General features: G+C 44.1%; 1 protein-coding gene across 1 annotated transcript in view; it reads left to right on the top strand.

Annotated features, from left to right (window-relative positions):
* ST6GALNAC5 (ST6 N-acetylgalactosaminide alpha-2,6-sialyltransferase 5) overlaps positions 1-18,730 on the top strand; it is a 249,649-nt gene that overhangs the window by 83,408 nt on the left and 147,511 nt on the right. The window lies entirely within an intron of this gene.

The raw sequence follows: 18,730 nt of genomic DNA, 5'->3' as shown, positions 1-18,730 counted from the left end.
GTAAATATATGACACTGTCCTCCTTTCTCTGCTCTGATGGCCTGATGCACTGCCATCAGTTCAGCATATTGGCTACTTCCACCTATCCCAGAACTTTCCAGAGTTCTCCTTGTACAGGGGTTATAGGCTACTGCTTTCCAACGTCTCTTCTGTCCTAAATATTTTGCTGTCCCATCAGTAAACCAAGCATGTTTCTTCTGTTCTTCATTTAGTCCGTCATATCCATTATTCCATTTCACTAAGGATGGTACCATCTGTTGCTTAGATTCAAGGGGCTTTTCATTGCTCTCAGTATCAATGTTCGCCACAGATTCATGTAGAGCAGAAACTCCATTTTTGCCTGCTCTGGACCTATTCTGAATATACCACTTCCATTTGATTATGCTTGCCTCTTGTGCATGTCCAATTCTGTGAGAAGCTGGGGTACTCATTACCCAAGTCATAATTGGAATTCCAGGCCTTAATACCACTTCATGACCCAGAGTTAGTTGCTCAGTTTCTACTAAAGCCCAATATGCAGCTAACAGCTGCTTCTCAAAAGGTGTATATTGCACTCCAGATGAGGGCAGTTTCCTTGACCAAAAGCCTAAAGGTACACTTCGGCTTTGTTGTTTTTGCCACAGACTCCAATTTGCATAGTCGTCTTGTACAGTCACTTGTAACTCCACTGGCCCATTTTGCATAGGCCATAAGTCTAGAGCTAATTGGATAGCAGCCTTTGCTTCCTCAAAAGCTCTACTTTGTTCAAGTCCCCAGTCAAATTCATATTTCTTTCTGGTGACTTTATACAAGGGTTTTAAAATCTGTCCCAAATGTGGGATGTGGTGTCTCCAATAACCAAACAGCCCTATGAACTTTTGGGCCTCTTTCTTATTGGTAGGGGTGGGAAAATCCTGGATTTTTTGTCGAGCTTGTGGGAGAATTTCTCGCAGTCCTCTATTCCACTGTATCCCCAAGAATTTTACAGTTTGAGCTGGCCCTTGAACCTTTGCGGGGTTGATTTCCCATCCTTTGCTTTTCATATGGTCAATTAATAATGCTAAACTCTCCTCCACCTCCTTTATATTCTTTCCCTGTATCATGATGTCATCTATGTAATGTGTAAGCTGTACACCAGGTAACTTTAATTCATCCAAATGTTCAGCTACAATCCTGTGGCAAATAGTTGGGCTATGAATATATCCTTGCGGCAGGCGTGTAAATGTATACTGTCGGCCTTGCCAAGTAAAAGCAAACTGATTCCATTGCTTGGGGTCTATTGGGATTGTAAAGAAGGCATTGGCCAAATCAATAACTGCATACCAAGTCCCTTCACGTTTTTGTATTCTCTCTATTAAAGTAACCGTGTCTGGGACAGCAGCATACAAGGGAGGAGTCACTTTGTTCAGCTGTCTATAATCTACTGTCATCCTCCATGTCCCATCTGACTTTCGGACTGGCCAGACAGGGTTGTTCCATTGAGTAGTTGTAGGGACTAACACTCCTGCCTCAACACATTCTCTTATAGTGTTGGCAATTTCATCTTGCCCACCTGGCACACGATATTGCCTCAAAGTAATTATTTTAGAAGGTTCGGGCAAAGTGATTGGATCCATCTTGATTTTCCCCACTAAGACTGCATTAATACCCATTTTCCTCACAGCAAATTGGTATTTCCCTTCGGGTAAATTTAAGGTCATACCCTTCAATATGTCTATTCCAATGATGTATTCGGGAATAGGCACAATAACCACACTATATTCTTTCTTGGGCAACTGTCCAATTTTCATCATTAATTTAACTTGCCTGGCTGATATTTCAGTCCCTCCTAGTCCTGTAATGGTAATAGGAGTTCCATGGCTGAACTTGTCTGGATTTCCATAAATAAGGGTGGCCTCGGCCCCAGTATCTATTAATGCCTCAGTTACCGTACTTGACCCATTTTTCCAATATATGGTCAAGTTAATGTGAGGTCTGCAATCCAGCCTGTGTATTTCCTTAATTTGGACTGGGGCTCGGCCTGTTCCCTAGTATTCCCTTTCATGTGATTCACTTGGGTTTGAAGGTTCAACATCTGTAGTATTTGCAGGAGCAGTTCTTATTTCCCTATCTCTCCTGTTATCAAGGCCTTTATCTCTATACATTCTATATAATTCATTGGTTGGAATTCCATCTATCATTTCAAAACCTACCCCTGCTCTCAATAAAGCAGTAAACATTTCTTTCCTTGTTACTCTCCTTTGGCGCCAAGTTTGCTGGTTATTCACCCTTCTCTCTCGAGGAGATCTATCCCTTCCCCAGTCACCTAAGTCATGTAACTGTAAAATCTTATTTATCACTGTTGTAAGACGGCTCCCTACTTCTCCAAGTAATAAATTCAAAATTAGTTGTTTATAAGCAGGGGGAGCTGTCCTAATTATTAAATTCCTATGAGGCAGTCCCATTGGATCATTGTAATATTTGTCTGCGGTTCCTATCATAATGGCAGTCTTCATCACCTCCTCCTTTAGTCTCATGATACAATCTCTAAGTGAATACCAGGGTCTGTGCTCAGTGGGCCACATAGAATCAGTAGCATATCTCTTATTGCATCCCACAGCGGCTAATGCCAACAGAGTAGTCCTGCTATCACCATCTCCTTGCTGATGATGTTCCCTAAAAGCTTGTTGAACTAGAGGATCATGGCTGATACCTATGAATCTCATGCAGTCTGTCCTATCTACTGATATTCCACTGGCCCCTTGATCACTGAGTCTTACCATCCAAGATATCAATGGTTCTCCTATTCTTTGGCTGAATCTACTCAAAATATCTGTGACCTCTTGCAGTGAGAAATCTTCCTGAATTTCCCTTGTAACTGAATCTTCACCTCGGGTTTCTGTCTTCCTCCTTTGTATGGGTCGAGCCCTTGTCTGATCATTTAACCATCTCCTATTCTCTGTGTGAGGGACATCCTGAACCCCAGTAGTGTTTTGTGCCTCGGCCCCTAACGTTGTCTCATCTTCCCCCCACTCACTTCCTCTGCCACCATGGCTAGGACGAAGCAGGCAGTCAGGCTCTTTCTGGACTGGGTTGAAATGCACTCTGGGCTTTTTTGGTCTCCTGTTGCTCTTAGCCACATTAATAGAAAAGTTCTCATTTGAGTCAGTTTGGTCTCCTGCTATCTGAGATTCCCCTTCTTGCTGTGGGGTAGGAGTGCCCCCATGTCTTTCACTTAATCTCAATCTTTCGTATACTAGCCGGTAGGCTGATAACACTATCCAGCTTTGCCTAGATAGTGATGCCCCTGACTGAATCCCAACTTCTTGTAAACACTTTTCTAAATCCCTAGGATCTCCTCTCCGTAGCCTTGGTTCCCAGTTTTCACAGGGTCCAGCTCTTTTAGCCAATTCTTTTGCTAGGGAGGAATAAAATGGATCCTCCCATCCTGGGATATTCATCTCTTCCTCTGGAATTGTTCTGCTTCTAAATAGAGATCTTATACCTAGCGATCCCATCCTCGTCGCCAAATGTAATAGGAGGGCAGAGTTTATAATCTCAAAGAGGATCATAAACATGTCTGAAAGGTTCGGAACCGCCGGATATAAGAAACTCTCAAAGTAGAAGGCAGAAGAATCAAAACATATATTTAGGCTCCACAGTAACCAACCCATGAACCAGCATCCCCATTTTGACATATTAATGAAAAGTTTCCAGGCCCAATAAGTACGCCTTGAAAGAGTAACCAGGAGGCTACAGAGAAACATGATTGCATAAAGCAAAATCATGCTTCCCCCTCTACGGTAAAAAGATTACCCACTGGCCTGAAGTCTTTGTTCAGCTTCCTCCCGTAGGTCAGCTCTGCTACTGGCAGCTCCTGCTTCGGCTGTGGCTATAGCTATAGCAGCCTCTGGCTCCAACGGGAGCTGCTTTTAACCATCCAGCTTCTGCGGGGGTGTAAGGTACGCCAGGGAAAGCACAGGTTCTTTCAATCTGCTTAAGCAAGGTGAAGGGGTTGACCGGGAAAGCACAGGTTCTTTCCATCAGCTTAAGCAAGGGAAGCAAGGTGAAGGGGCCGACAAGCTTACTCCAGTCCAACATACAAACAGCATTCAGTTCAGGGGGAAAAAGCCAAACTAGTAAAGGGCACTTGTTGACTAAGTGCTAAGGAGCCCATTTTTGGTTGCCAATACACTCCCTTGGTCTCAGAGGACAGAAGGAGGAGCCCCAAGTAGGGATGGCAAGGAGGCAGATCTAGGCTTGATGTCAGGAAAAACAAAAAACTTGCTAACAGTCAGGAGGGAGGTATGACTTGGACCTCTGACTGTATTAAGATCCAGCACTCCGAGATGGAGGAACTCCTGCTCCCAAAGCAAGTTGGCCCCTTCCCTGTAACTTAGAGTGTTGTAGAGTTGCCAAGGGACTGAGAAACTAAATGATTTGTCTTAGGTCTCATGGCTTCTGTGGAACGGAGGCAGGACTCACAGCCAGGCTTTGGAGGCAGCTTTCTACCTGCTCTCAGGACTTCAAGCAGAGGCTTTATGTCTCTTTATTCCCTCTAGTGGGAATTCCTTTGGCATTATAGGTTGTACTGAATGGCTTCTGTAGAGCAAGGGAGTTTAGATGGAGAGCATCAACTCTGCGGAAGGATAGCAAGTAACAAAACTTGATTACTGCTCGCCAAGGGAAGAGATGCCCAGGGGCAATGATGTAAGTGTGAAGCCTTCCATGGCCCTTGGCTGAGGGCAGCACACACTGGGATAGCTCCAGGAATACAACTATGCAATGGTTTTTGAACTCTGGTTGAAGGTCCAGAGGTCCTCAGAACCCAAACTTAGAGTTTTAGACAAAAACAATCTGAGTGGCACCAAGAAGAGACTGCCCTGTCATGCACAGGGGAAGATAGTGCAACCAGTGAAATAAGGGTCTTCTCGAATAAAAAGTGAGGACAAACTTCCCTCTGTGCCCTCTGGAAATCTCTGATCCTGTGAATCCACAGACAACAACTTTTCTACCAATTTTGAGCTTAGAAAGCTAAGCATCATTTCAGCAGCAAAGAAAAGACCCTCGCATCTTTAAAAAAAGATCTGTTTCTAACTTTGATCGTTATCTTTTGGACTGGCTCCATCTTTCTCTTAAAATAACTTTATAACCACGATGTTGAGGAAGCTGGGATGAGACAAGATCATCTGTTGGGTAGCTATTATGCCTGACTTGTTTTTTCAACAGGTACAAGAGAATCTCCTTCACATTGGCCTGCTAGTAAAAATCAGAGAAAACACTATAAATATGGTATTAAGTAATGTGGAAAGCTATACTGCAGCCTGAAAATAGAAATGCTTACAGGGAAACGAGGCCATGAGAAGTAACAGCTTGTTTCACATTTTGCTATGTGGTGTTCATATCTCTGGTGATGTCTGTATTTCATACATAAACGAGTAATAAATGGAAGAGTGAACATATGAGGTACAGGGACATTGAGACAAGCATCTTTGATAGTCTTCCCCTTGTATATGGGTAGTTTGGGGAGACCCAGGTGAGTTCTTTAATCTCTCCTTCCAAAGGGAATAACAAAGCTTTGGAATTTCAGAATACACTGCTACTCTAAATTGTCTGACTTCCCATTAATCAGCTTCAATGTCTTCTCTGACATCGGAATGGAAAACAGCCAAAAGAGCTGATAGGATAGAAAAGACAATTAATCTTTGACAGACTTTAGGCTCATGTTCCACAGAAATGCTGCAGGAATACCAACCTCAACACAGGGACCTAAAGCATTGGGGTTTCTTTCTTCCTACCAACTTGAAGGCTAATATCAGAAGGATATTTCGTCCTTTTCTTTCACTGATGATTCTCACATGTGAATCATATTTCTATGTGGACAAATGAACAAAAAAGAAAATCAATGTGACTGGCACCAAGAGCTGAAACTAGGTTATGATAAACAATGCTTTCCTCTTTGGTGCCAACAGGGGAGTGGCATTTCCTCCCCAAGAAAGCACAATTTCATTCTTCCTTCTCATATCTCTCCTTGTCCTTTCTTGGGTCCTAAGACATGAGTTACCCTACAAGACTCTCTAGGGAACTGGCCAGCTCCACCCTTCACATCCAACCCCCTGAGATGGGATTATTCTCTGCCTTAGGCTCTCTCTTGGGCATCTCTGTCCCAGAAACCAGAGAGCACCCATTCAAAGTCTAGCTTTAAGACTTCATACCTGAATGGTCTTGGGCAAGTCATTTAACTGCTCTGGATTTCAGTTTTCTTATCTATAAAATTGATGTAGGTAGGACTAAATGGCATCTGAGGTACTTTTCAGTCATCAGCAAATCCTCAGTCATCCATTTTCACCCCCTGCAAATCCCAACGCCCTTCATGTTGCCATTAACACCCTCACCTTAATTTCTTTAGGTGTGGTTTAGGCTAGTTATAGCTGTCAGCACCCATGGCTAACTAAAATTGATAAGCCCTCATGTCGAATATTCATTTTCCCATCCTAATGATTTGGTCTGAGGATTCATCTCACATGCCACTGGGGGACATGGATTCTTTGAACCGCTCTGACAGAATACGAGACCATTCCAATCAAAGTTTGCAGTTCAGGGATAAACTGTACACTTTCATTTTGACATTTTTATTGAAACTCTTCAGACAGGTCTATTTTAATTAGTAATTGAGATCAACAATTTGCATACAGATGGTTGGTCAGAAATGATTTATATGTTTATCATAAGCTAATTAAAACAGATTTACAGTTTCTATTTACTAAATTTGGGATTTAAAAAATATATATCCACTGCTAAGCCCATGTTGTAGCTCAGAATAAATGAATGCATTAGTTTCTCCACTCCAAGATAAGATTCTGTTGGACAGAAGGGTGTGGTTCTTTTCTTACCCAGAGAATGTGGCACATTATTCAGATTTGGGGGGCCTTGGGGAGAATGATGGCAAGGTTTGCCTGCACTGGAATCTGTCTTGGCAAATACCATACAGCATTTGCAGGAGCTACATTGTATCAGATACAACATTTTAAAAATTAATGCGCCATCCTGATGAAAAGGGAGTGCAGCAGCTCCCCTGGGCTTTGGAAATGCATCAAATGAAAGTCCTATTGAAAACATGGTCAAATAAACACAGCGTGAGTGTACCAAAATGAGCATTAGAACTGAGGGGAGAAAACCAGCCCCGCTGTGAAGCCCGAGCCAGAGAGAGACACATTCCGGCAAGCTCGTCTTCACTTTGCTTTGTTCCTTTTTTCAGTAGCTGGAATGAAAGTCCGTTTCCCTTCCCCTGCCCCCCAGCAGAAGAATTCTTATTTATGTTCTCAAAACCCTCATAGTCAGGGGGCTTCTCCATAGCACAGGGCTGTCTCAGGCCATTCAGCCCTTCCACGCCAGTCTCACCTGGGAGGAGAAAAGACTAAGGACGTCAGGCTCAGCTGCTTCTGCATGGATGTGGCCCAGGTTTCAAGCTCAGCCAGAGAGGCAATGGGGAAGGGGGTGCTGGACTGGATCTGGGAAGATCTGAGTTGTGATCTCTCACTTCAGCTGCTTCCTAGCTCTGTGACTGTATGCAAGTAACCGTGCTTCTGAGCCTCAACATCCCCAACTATAAAACGGGAATGTACATTCCCATAGCACTTACCTTTCCAGACTGATGGGAGGCTCTAAGGAGAAGAAGCCCAGGAAGTGCTTTTCTGACTTTAAAGCTCTATATAACATTGTTTATTGTTCCCCATCATTGCCTTTAGTCGGTTGTTATTCTAGACTCGCTACACTATTCAAAGGGAATAGGATGGGGTCTCTTCCTTGAAGAAGGTCACTGTCTTATCCATCTAGACAATTCTGTCAACTATTCAATTATTAAGTAATCATTAAGTGTGTGCTACGTGGACAGAGCCTGGTACCAGTAAGAAGCGATGAGTCACAAAGACAAAACAAAACACATCTTCCCCATGAGGAACTTACATTCCATCAGCCAGGGGAGGCCACGTTCCATCTGTGGCTCCCTCTTACCTCTAGGGTGAAATGCAAAATGGACACTTGCCAAAAAGACAATTTTATGGTGAACTCACACAGGGCAAGCATTCACATGACGGTCAGAAGAAGCCATACAAGGACACTCTCAAGTTCTCTCTCAAGAACTTTGGAGGACTGCTCAGCATGGCGCGCCCACATCAGAGAAGGTGCTGTGCTCTATGAGCAAAGCAGAATTGAGACAGCTCAAAGAAAATGCAGGATGAGCAGGTTTGGAGTATCCAACCCAAATGTTCACACAGGCTATTTGTGCCGACCCTGTGGTAGAGCATTCAGAGCTTGTATTGGACTGATCAGTCACAGTCAGACACGTTAAATCCTGACTGAAGCATATGGTGTTATTTTAGTCCTCTTCGAGAACGAAGGACAACAACCAAGCAGGGTGAAATGCAAAGTCCTCAGTCTAGCATTAAAACATTTCCACAACCTGCCTACGGCCTACCTTTCCAGTTTCATTTTCTAATACCCCAGCCCCTCCCCTGCACCCTAGGCTTCAGCCAAATCTAATTACCAGCTCTTCTCCAAACTTGGTGTGCTGATTCTTGCCTCTATACATTCCTACAGGTTGCCTAGAATGCACTCCCTCCTCTTTTCGACCTTTCAAAATCCCTTCCTTCAAGGCTCCTGGGCTTCCTGTCTCATTACTCAGCTAAGAGGGCCCTTCCCTTTCTCTGGTTTTCCTGGAGTATTTTGCCTTTTTCTCTCCATTGCATCCTGACAAATGGTGTAGAGAACCCAGTACAGGCCCCTGAAGCATCTCTGCATCCAGGTAGTATCTGCTAGAGTAAAATGTGAACTCCTTTGGGGCAAGGGATGTATGGGGGTTATCTTCGTATTCCCTGTTCTCCTCCACCAAGGCACCTCCCCTGCATATGAAAAAGCATCATCCAAATACCTTACAGATAAAATGGCAGAGATCTTTTTTCAATGATTTATTGATTTTTAATATCAGGCAAGTCCATCAGAGGCATCAGGGAGGCAGCTTGGCAGAGCAGATGGAATTCTGGGCTGTCAGGAAGGCTGGGCCTCAAAGCTCACCAAGTGGGGTTTTGGAAGAAGCACTGGCATCTCTGGGCCTCAGGCCACATCTGTAGCAGGAGGAGATTGGACTAGATGGTCTCAGAAGTCTCTTCCAGACTTAATTCTATGATTCTGTGATCCAGTGTCATTGAGGTCCATCTTCCAACTGGAGGAACTGGTTGTTTTTACCACTGAGAAGCTGAAAAGAGCTTGCCTCTGCCCCTCCCCCATCAAGCCACATCTCTGAGATAGACATCATAAGTGGACACTGACCTGGGTCCAGATCCAAACCACAGCAGGAGAGCAGGCTGGGCTTCCTTGGGATCTGGATCAGTTGGGGAATGGCTGAAGATATAATGGGATGGAATGGAGTGCAGTGCTATTGTTCTGAGAGAAATGCTGAAAGAGATAGTTTCAGAGAATCCTGGATAGTCATTCTCCCCCCATAAAGCAGCTCCTGCTTCTTGACTCTGGGTCAGTTCCAGTGATGCTGAATGACTCTGAATCACAGAATACTTCCTCCTGCCCTAACCTCTACCCTCATCGTTTTTTCCTTGTCCTTGATGAAAACATAGACCAACCATTCACTCTTACTTATTTAATAATTAATTTCACATTCTGAAGCAAGCCAGTGTTCTTAAATACCACCCCCTGCCCATGACCAATATTCCTCTTCTCCTGCTGGAGTTTGATCTTCTGCAGAGTGAATAACATTAATTCCTAAAATGCTGAGAAAAAAGCCTACAAGTCTCCATCAGGCCTCCCAGACAAAAGAGAAAAGAATCTTTATTCCCCCAAGAAAAATCTCCAAACTCAGCTGAAAGACAAGAGAACCCAGAGTTCCGCAGACCCTCTGCATGGTGGTGTATGTGGAAACCATTTGGACGTTCTCTTTAAGATGAAATGTTGCTTCCAATTAAAGCTTGGCGCCTAAATCATCTGTCCCCAGCAATGCCACCAGGCACCAAGACAGTGAATGGAAAAATTGACTTTTTCCATGAAAATCCAGCCCAGATCTTGTGAAAAATTCCATCATCATCATCATCATCATCATCATCACAGTAATCATGGCATGTTTATGTTGCTTTGAGGCTTGCCAAGCTTTTTCTATATGTTATCGCATTCACAATAACTCTGCAAAGTGGGTGCTCTTCTTATCCTCCATTAACCCTCTCTGAAGACTGAGACTGAGAGATGTTAATGACTTGTGCACAGCCACACACCCAGCAAGCTTCTGAGGCAGGATTGGAATTCAGGTCTTCCTGACTCCAGATCTAGCCCCCTATGCCTTGGACTTCCTAGATGCCTGAAATGGCTTGGAAGCCAAGCTAAACCAAGAGTTCTGGGTTCAGAGCCAGATAACCCAGGCTCACACCATGGTTCTGCTGCTTCCTACCTGTGAGGTCTTGTCCAAGTCACTTCTCTCTGGCCCCCTGTTTCTTCCTCTGTAAGAATGAGGGGTTGACAAGATGCCCTCAAATTGCCCTTTCAGCTATAAATTAACGACTCTGTGTTCTGGGGAATCAGCCATTTCAGGTCTTGAAAATATTGTCCTGGATAAGTCAGTATAGACTTGATCAATATCTGTACCAGGACATAACAACACCCAAACTACTTATCTCTGGGGTTGGTGGGAAGAGAGGTTCCTTCTCAATCTTTAAGCCCCTGGACACTGGTTCCTAGCTCCTTGTGTGACCTAGTACACTGGAAAGGCTGCTGAGGACGTGAAGCCACATCCTCCCTGGGATGCTAGCTAATGAGGTATTGACCCCTCCCAACACCAGCTGCCATCTGTGAAATGCAGTGATTGGACTAGATGCCTTTGAGGTCCTTCCCTGCTCTAGGTCTTGGGTCCTAATCAATATTCTAGTGACTGAGACAACAGGACTTTGAATCCCCATGAACTCCTCTGACGTGTAGTCTATGCATTGCCCAGTACTTCAGCTGGCAGTCACCTGAGCATTTCCCACTTTGGCCGACACACTCAAGGGGAAGCTGAGTGAAGGGACCTCTCTGATGGGAACTGAGAAATGGAGTCACTTAGGATCTCTGTGACTCTTTAACTTTCTAGGGACAGAAAGTTGGCAGAGAGAAGAAGTGACTGATGAGTAGTGATAGCAAAGCCACCAAAATAAGATGAGGACCCCATGCTGCCCCAAGCGTCTGTGCCTTTCCCCCAGTGTGAGGCCATCTGCCATCAAGTATCTCTATACTAGAGTTCTGTATAATCAGCCAGATCAGGCCTGGAGGGATGGAAGGAACTTGGAGAGAATTCAAGGAGAAGAGCAAAGATGATTAAAGGATTGGAAAATAGGTCCTGAATGGAAAGACTGAAGGAATTAGGGTTTCTTTTATCCTAAAGGAGGAAAAGCTCAACATTGGCTTTTTCTGTTTAGGTAGGCTTGTCTATTTTACAGAATATGGTGCCTAGCTGTCTTCTCTCCACCAAGGAAAGAATGAAAGAAAAGAGATTCACAAAAGCGGCGAGAGTCACATGAATGAATGGATGGATGAATGAATGGATGGATGGATGGATGAATGAGTGAATAAAAAGCACGTACAATGTGCCAAGCACTGAAGATAGAAATTCAGAAACGAAGGCAGTGCATTTAGGGTGTCCCTAAAGTCTGAACACACAGTCAAAAATGCATATTTTCAAGAAATGGAATGAATGAAATTTTCCACAACATTTCATTGGAATATTAACAATAACATCTTCAATATTATTTTCACCATTTGTGATGCAAAGGTTGATGCTCTTTGTAAGATTTCCGTGAACCCGATGCAACAACTCCACGTTGCTGTCAATTTCAGCACATTCACTCTTTATGCGTTGAATCAAGTGTGCTGCATCTGTGATTTTCATTGAGTACTCCTTCTCCTTTAGCATAGCCCAGCAAAAGAAGTCAGGGGGACTGAGGTCCATTAATATTCCAAATATTTCAAAATAGGCATTTTGCCTATGTGTCCAGACTTTAGGGACACCCTGTGTTGTAATAAAGCTTATATTCTAATAAAGACAAGATGTAATGAGCAGTGGTGACCAAGGCCAGGCATTTTATTTTGGAAAGTTATAGAGATCGTGAATGGAGTCATAGACAGAAGGAAGACATATCTGATAATTACCTCAAGGATCTGCGATTTCATCCATGTCAGGCCTCCTTCCACTGAGGTGCAATAAAGTAAAGTAAAGGAATAAACATTGATTAAAAGTGCCTACTATGTGGCAGGCACTGAGCTAAGAGCTTTACAAATAATATCTAATTTCAGCCTCACAACAACCTGGTGAGCTAGATGCTATTATTATCCCAATTTTGAGGAAACCAAGACAGGCAGAAGACAAGTACTTGCCCAGAGTCACACAGATAGGAAATTTCTGAGGCTGAATTCAAACTCAAGTCTTCCTGACTCCAAGTCCAGCACACTACCCACTGTGCTACTCTGTGATGGAGATTGATGGTTTCAGGTATGGCTGTGGCCAAAAGAACTCATGGCCTGTGGCAAACTGTTTCTTTTGCAAAACATTTCACGTGTGTTATGTCATTTGGTCCTCAAAGATGCCTTGTAAGGAACATGCTACTATTACTTACTTTGCTTCAGGTGAGTGGTTGACTTGTCCAGGGGCAGGATTCCAAAGCTAAGCTCCCTGACTCCAAGAGCAGCACTTGCCTCGCTAGGCTACCACATTTCCTTTGGGTGATGAGCCCTTTCAAACACAGCTGGTCCTCAATCATCACAGATGTGGTCAAGTGCTGAGCCCATTGATAAAGGCTCTCCAGGTGAATAGGATGTGGCCGACTACACAGAGGTAGCATGGAATAACAGATAGAGTAACAGATAGAGTCAGAGTCCAGCAAACCTCAAACCTCCTTCAAGTGCTTATTAGCTGTTTGTAAGCCTCAGCTTCCTCATCTGGAAAGCAAAAAGCACAGTAGCATCAGCCTCCAAAGGTCATTGTGAAAATGCAATGAGACAGTGCACAGAAAATCATTTGCAGATCTGAGAGCCCACAGAAATGTCCACTGCTGTTAGTATTCTGGGGGCACAGCCTTTGGCAGCCCAGAGCCTCCCAATGAGACGCTGGAGTAGGGTGCTAGTAGAGGGCCTTGTGATTCCAGTGGTTTTCTTAGGAGATGGTTGATCTTTACAAAGAGGCTGGTTCATCCTCTGGACCATCTTTATCTTAAAGCTCATGCATCTAGCATGTGGAGGTTTGCCCAATATTCCCTATCCCCTCCAGGCCAAAATAATCAATCCTCTGTTTGGCATTTAAAACCCTTCCCAACCCAGACCTTTCCTGCATTTCTAGTTTCCTTACATTTTAGTCTCCTTCACACACTTCATGATACAACCACACTGGCCTGCTCACTGCTCCTCACAGAAATAAATATATTTCATATCCAAAACCTTCCTTCTGACCTTCATGCCTCCAAGGCTCTCCCGTCTCAATTCTTAGCTTCCCTGGTTTCCTTAAAGACTCAGCTCCAATCCAGCCTTCTTCAGGAGGCCATTTTTGTCTTCCTTCTCCTCAACCTTGAGCTGCTGGGGTCTTCCCCTCTGAACTCATTTTCCCTTTACATTGTATATATCTCTTATGCACCAAATGCACCAGGTGCAATTTCCCCATTGGAGTGGGGACTCTTTCAGCAAAGGGATGATTTTTGCTCTTTTTTGATGTCCCTTGCACTTAGTACAGGGCCTAACATAGTATGTTGGTAAGAAGTGCTTGTTCATGGATTGGTTGATTGTCACCTGACTCCAGGTTCAGCACTCTACCCATCACCATGAACAGAGACCCCACACTCCCTATATCTCATAATGTGAACTTCAAAGTAACCATTGGTATTGTTCTCTCCTTCATTCACCTCCCCCTACTCTAGACAATCAGCTGTCAGGATCAGCTGGCTCCATCCCTTCTGGCCCCATCACAACATCCCTTGTTTTTGCCCTTCTTTGTATCCCTAGACTTAGCACTATACTTACCTAGAAGAGGGCTCTTAGTAAATCTTGTGTGACTGGCTGGCTGTCCTATGACACTCAGCTTCCAATCATCCTCTCCTTCACAGGTAAAGCTTATAAAATGCTGCTAAGTTCTCTTATTTGCCAATGACTCTGATGCCATCAGGCAACTGCTTACTCACAAGGGCTTGAACAAGAACCTCAGAGGGGGTGGGGCCAAAGGATGGAGGCAGTTACAAAGAATGATTTAGATTCAAGGTTGGGAAAATAATGATAAAAATGATCGTAGTCGGCATCCACATACAGCTTTAAGATTTGAAAAGTATTTTACATTTGTGAGCTTATTCAGTCTTCACAAAACTTTGTGCTATGGGTGCTGTAATCATCCCCATTTTACAGATAAGGAAAGTGAGGCAAAAAGAAGTTGTGATTTGCCTGAATCACTTAGCTAGAGAGCTTCTGAGCCAGGACTTGAACTCAGGTGTTATTTACTCCAAGTCCCAAATTCTGTCCATTTTGACCCTAATTGCCTTAATGACTATTAGAGCTGTCCAAGGGTAGAGAAAATTGCTTTGGGAGGTAGCAGGTTTTGTGTGCCTGTCTTTCTGTCTCTGTCCCTCTGTGTGTGCGTCTCTATCTCTGTCTCTTACTCTCTCCCTCCCTCTCTCTCTCTCTGTCTCCCTCCCTCTCTCTCTGTCTCCCTCCCTCTCTCTCTCTCTCTGTCTCCCTCCCTCTCTCTCTCTCTCCCTCCCTCTCTCTCCCTCACCTCCCTCTCTCTCCCTCCTCTCTCTCTCTCTCTCTCTCCCACCCTCCGCTCTCTCTCTCCTCTCTCTCTCTCTCCTCTCTCTCCCTCCCTCCTCTCTCTCTCTCTCTCCACCCCCTCTCTCTCTCCCTCTCTTCCTCTCTCTCTCTCCCTCTTCCTCTCTCTCTCTCTCTGTCTGTCTCTCTCCCTCTCTCTTTCTCTCCCTCTCTCTCTCTTTCTCTCCCTCTCTCTCCCTCTCTCTTCCTCTCTCCCTCTGCCTTTCTCTTTCTCTCTCTCTCTCTCTCTCTCTCTCTCTCTCTCTCTCTCTCTCTCTCTCTCTCTTCCCCCCCTCTCTCTCTCCTTCTCTCTCTCCATCAAAGATTAGATAACCACTAGCTGAATATGGGGAAGAAGATTTTTGTTCAGAATTTTTTTGGACTAGGCAAGCACTGAAAAACCCCTGCCAATGGTGAAAAACCCCTGCCAATGGTGAAGTTTTAAGATTCTGTGACTGAGAAGGAATAATAAGCTATGGCTTTGGGATGTTGAATTGTAGGTAGTGGGTAGGTGCATTTTGATTACTCTTAGGGAACAGCATAGTATAATAGATGTAGGTAGGTAGATGGATGGATGGATAGACACACAGATAGATAGATAGATAGATAGATAGATAGATAGATAGATAGATAGATAGATATGGATAAATAGACACAGATGGATAGGTAGAATGCCCCCCAGGCCCCAAGTTTCTTGGTTCCTGTAAAATCAAGGCACATGTTTATGTACATACCAATACACTTAAACAAGAAATGAAGAAGGAAACCCCATGGCATCCAATCTATAAATCCACAGCCCACAAGCACTTGTCATATATACTAAGTAGTGGTATAAATCTTGAACCCAGGTCATCATGACTCCAAGACCAGCTCGCAACCCACCATTCTTAACGGGCTCATAAATTCTGGCTGGGTGGATGAATGACAGGAAAGATGTTTAATGAAAGGGAGAATTGAATAACTTTGATAGCCAATGTGGACTTAGATGTCACACACAGTAGATGAACCATGGTAAAGAAAGAGAAGCCCAGAAATGAAGAGAACACCTGGGGTCATACACAATGATGACCATAGCCATCTGCATGGTCTGTTCTACTTCTCTGCTATCTTTGTTTCTTCCACTTTGGGTTGACTGGATCAGGACGCCTTTTATCTCTGTGATTCCCATGTGCTCATTAGTGGTCTCTGTTGCTCTGTATTGCTCTTAGCAACTATAGATCAAATCAGTTCTCTGTAGATGCTTCTAATAAGTGGCATTATCGCTTTAGTCAAGCATTTCAATTTGATTGATGAGTTTATCTATAGAGGTCATCTGTAAATCTGTTAAAAAACCATTTACTAGTAATTCTAGTGGGACTGTTCACTGCAGAATTAATGCTCTTTTCCAAGAGACTGAATGTATGTTACTGGATCCTCCTTTCAATGCTGAGTAGAAAAAGGGTGAGCTCTTCAATCCCTAATTCAGAAGTAGAAAGTGAAGGCTGATATCTCATGATCTGGGGTGGTGCATTTAGGAGAGGAGAAAATTGGGTCATTGAGAAAATGGCCATTGGGTCAACATCTTTCTCCACAGGTCTTGTCCAATGCAGACATGCACATGACATGTAGACACAAATGTCACTGCCAGATCTGATTGATTTTCCTCCTTCTCTATGGAATAGCTTCCCACCTCTAGCTTGCTTTGGAGGTTTGTGTTTGTACTTTCAGCTTTCAGGGATCTTAAAATTGATCCTATATGGCACAAGGTCAGACTGATGTAGTGATGATATATTGAAATTGGAATCAGGATGCCCTGCATTCAAATTCCACCTCTGGCACTTACTGGCTGAGTGACCATGGAAAAGTCACTTAACCTCTCTGAAACCCAGGTAACTCTTAAGACTACTTCTCCTAAAATAAAAATAGATTGAAATTTGCATCTCATGCTGATGGAATCATGGATCCTTGGCAGGTGATGTATTACAGATGTTATTCATTACTATGTAGAATTAATCTTCGGGAATATGTATATATTTTTCCTTTGGAAGATATATTAATGATACTTCTATACCAGGGAGTGTCCTATACCAATGACATGACAGGTTCAGAGCCACTCCCAAAAAAAGAATCATTGTGCTCTAGGGACTTCATGGTTCCAAGGCCTCATTCAATTCAGGCAGACTAATTGTCGGTTCCTTCTTTCTATCCCAGATCTGTGATTGCCTTGGCATGAGGAACTCTTAGGAAGAAAATGCCCTCCACCAGTACAAATGCAACCCCTGCCCTGTGTGTGTGTGTGTGTATGGGGGGGGTGGGAATCATCCCAGAGAGGGGTTCCAGATCATGAAGAGGTTTTCAGTGGTTGAAACTCACAGAATCAGCCTTTGCTGGGGGAAGGGCTTAAACTGATCTTCTTCACTTTGAAATCAGCTCTCCAGCCACCGTGCCATGAACGAATGGATGGAAACATCATTCATTCATTCATTGTGTGAAGCACTTGGAATGCCAACAGAAAACAAGCTGGGCCCTGCTATCTAGGAGGGGTCACTGTAATGGGGGAGATGCCACAGGCCCAAGGTTTCAGGTGAAGTCAGTGGGGGAAGGCCCAGGCCTCCTTAGGGGTCAGTGGCAAAGCAGATAGTGATTCCTGCTGCCTTTTTATGCCTGGAAAATCACCAGCCCAATCCATCCCAGGCTGCGGCCAATGTTCTCATGGTGTCTGGAAGTTGGCAAAGCACTTCTTTCACACACAGCCCTGGTAGATTGATCATTGCTGGTATGATCACCCCCACTGATGAAACAGAGGGCAGAGAAGCAAATGGCTTGCCTGGGGTCATGAAGGTTGTAAGTGTCAGGGGCCATACCCATCCAAGCCAAGGCCTTTCCTTGCTCTGAGCCTAGAATTTGTTTGCATGCCCTGCCCTCAAAACTGAATGCATTCAATTGAATTTCACTGAGCGACAAATACAGTATGCCTGGCAGGAGCAGCAGACAGAAAATACAGCTATGGGGAAATTAAACCCTGCTAGAGGAGAGGGATCATTGGTACTCACAGCATAGAACCACCACAGGACCCCAGGAACCATGGGAATAAAAATTGCCCATCATAGATGCCAGTGTCTTGAGGCAAAGGGACAGTTGCCCAGCCCTAGTTTTAATAATAAATAACAACAACCACATATATGGTGATTTAAGGTGTGTGAAGCGCTCTACATGTGGAGCATCATTTAATCTTCATAACCACCCGAGGAGATAAATGCTTTTATTATCCTCATTTTACAGATGACTTACCACAGTCACATGGCTAGTAACTGCCTGAGGCAGGATCCTGCCTCCAAGGCAGCACTTTATCCCCTTCATGCTCACTCTGTCCCTGGTGTGAGCACTTTCCACTGACATAGGCTATACGGCTTGTAATATGGCATAATCAAAGTAGTCCTGGCTTCAGACGCCAGCTCTGTCACTCACTGCCCATGCAAGCCTTCTCTCTTCCTCAGTTTCCTTATCTGGAAAATGAGGGTATTGGACTAGATGGCCTATAAGGCCCCTTTCAGCTCAAAATCTTTGATCCCATGAATTATTCTAAAACTTGGTAGTTTTGCCAAAGGCTGAGGCTGAAAAATCCATTCCCTTGGGGCCAACCTGGTGAGGCTGCTTGGCAAATGACAGACCTGAATGCAGTTTGCCATCAAACCCATCTGCCAGGTCTTTTCAGTGTGACAGGACCTTTGCAAGTGGGTGCTCCCCCAGTACAGCCTCTGAGAGCCCAAGGTCACCTCCAAGCCATGTTGAGGCACTGGAGGAAGACATTCATTAACATTACCATGGAAAAATAAATGGGCTTTTTGCTGCCCTGATCCTACTGCCCTGAACGTTTCCTCTGGTGATGCACTGCTATTAGAAGTTACACAATTTTCAAAGAGGGACTTTTGAGAACAACTAAATCATTGCAACAGGATGACATATGGCATCTTTTTATGGA

Source organism: Trichosurus vulpecula, chromosome 4 (assembly GCF_011100635.1).
Source record: "Trichosurus vulpecula isolate mTriVul1 chromosome 4, mTriVul1.pri, whole genome shotgun sequence".
In the NCBI taxonomy this organism is placed as follows: domain Eukaryota; kingdom Metazoa; phylum Chordata; class Mammalia; order Diprotodontia; family Phalangeridae; genus Trichosurus; species Trichosurus vulpecula.
The sequence above is the reverse complement of the archived record's forward strand: the minus strand, read 5'-3'. Positions and strand labels throughout refer to the sequence as shown.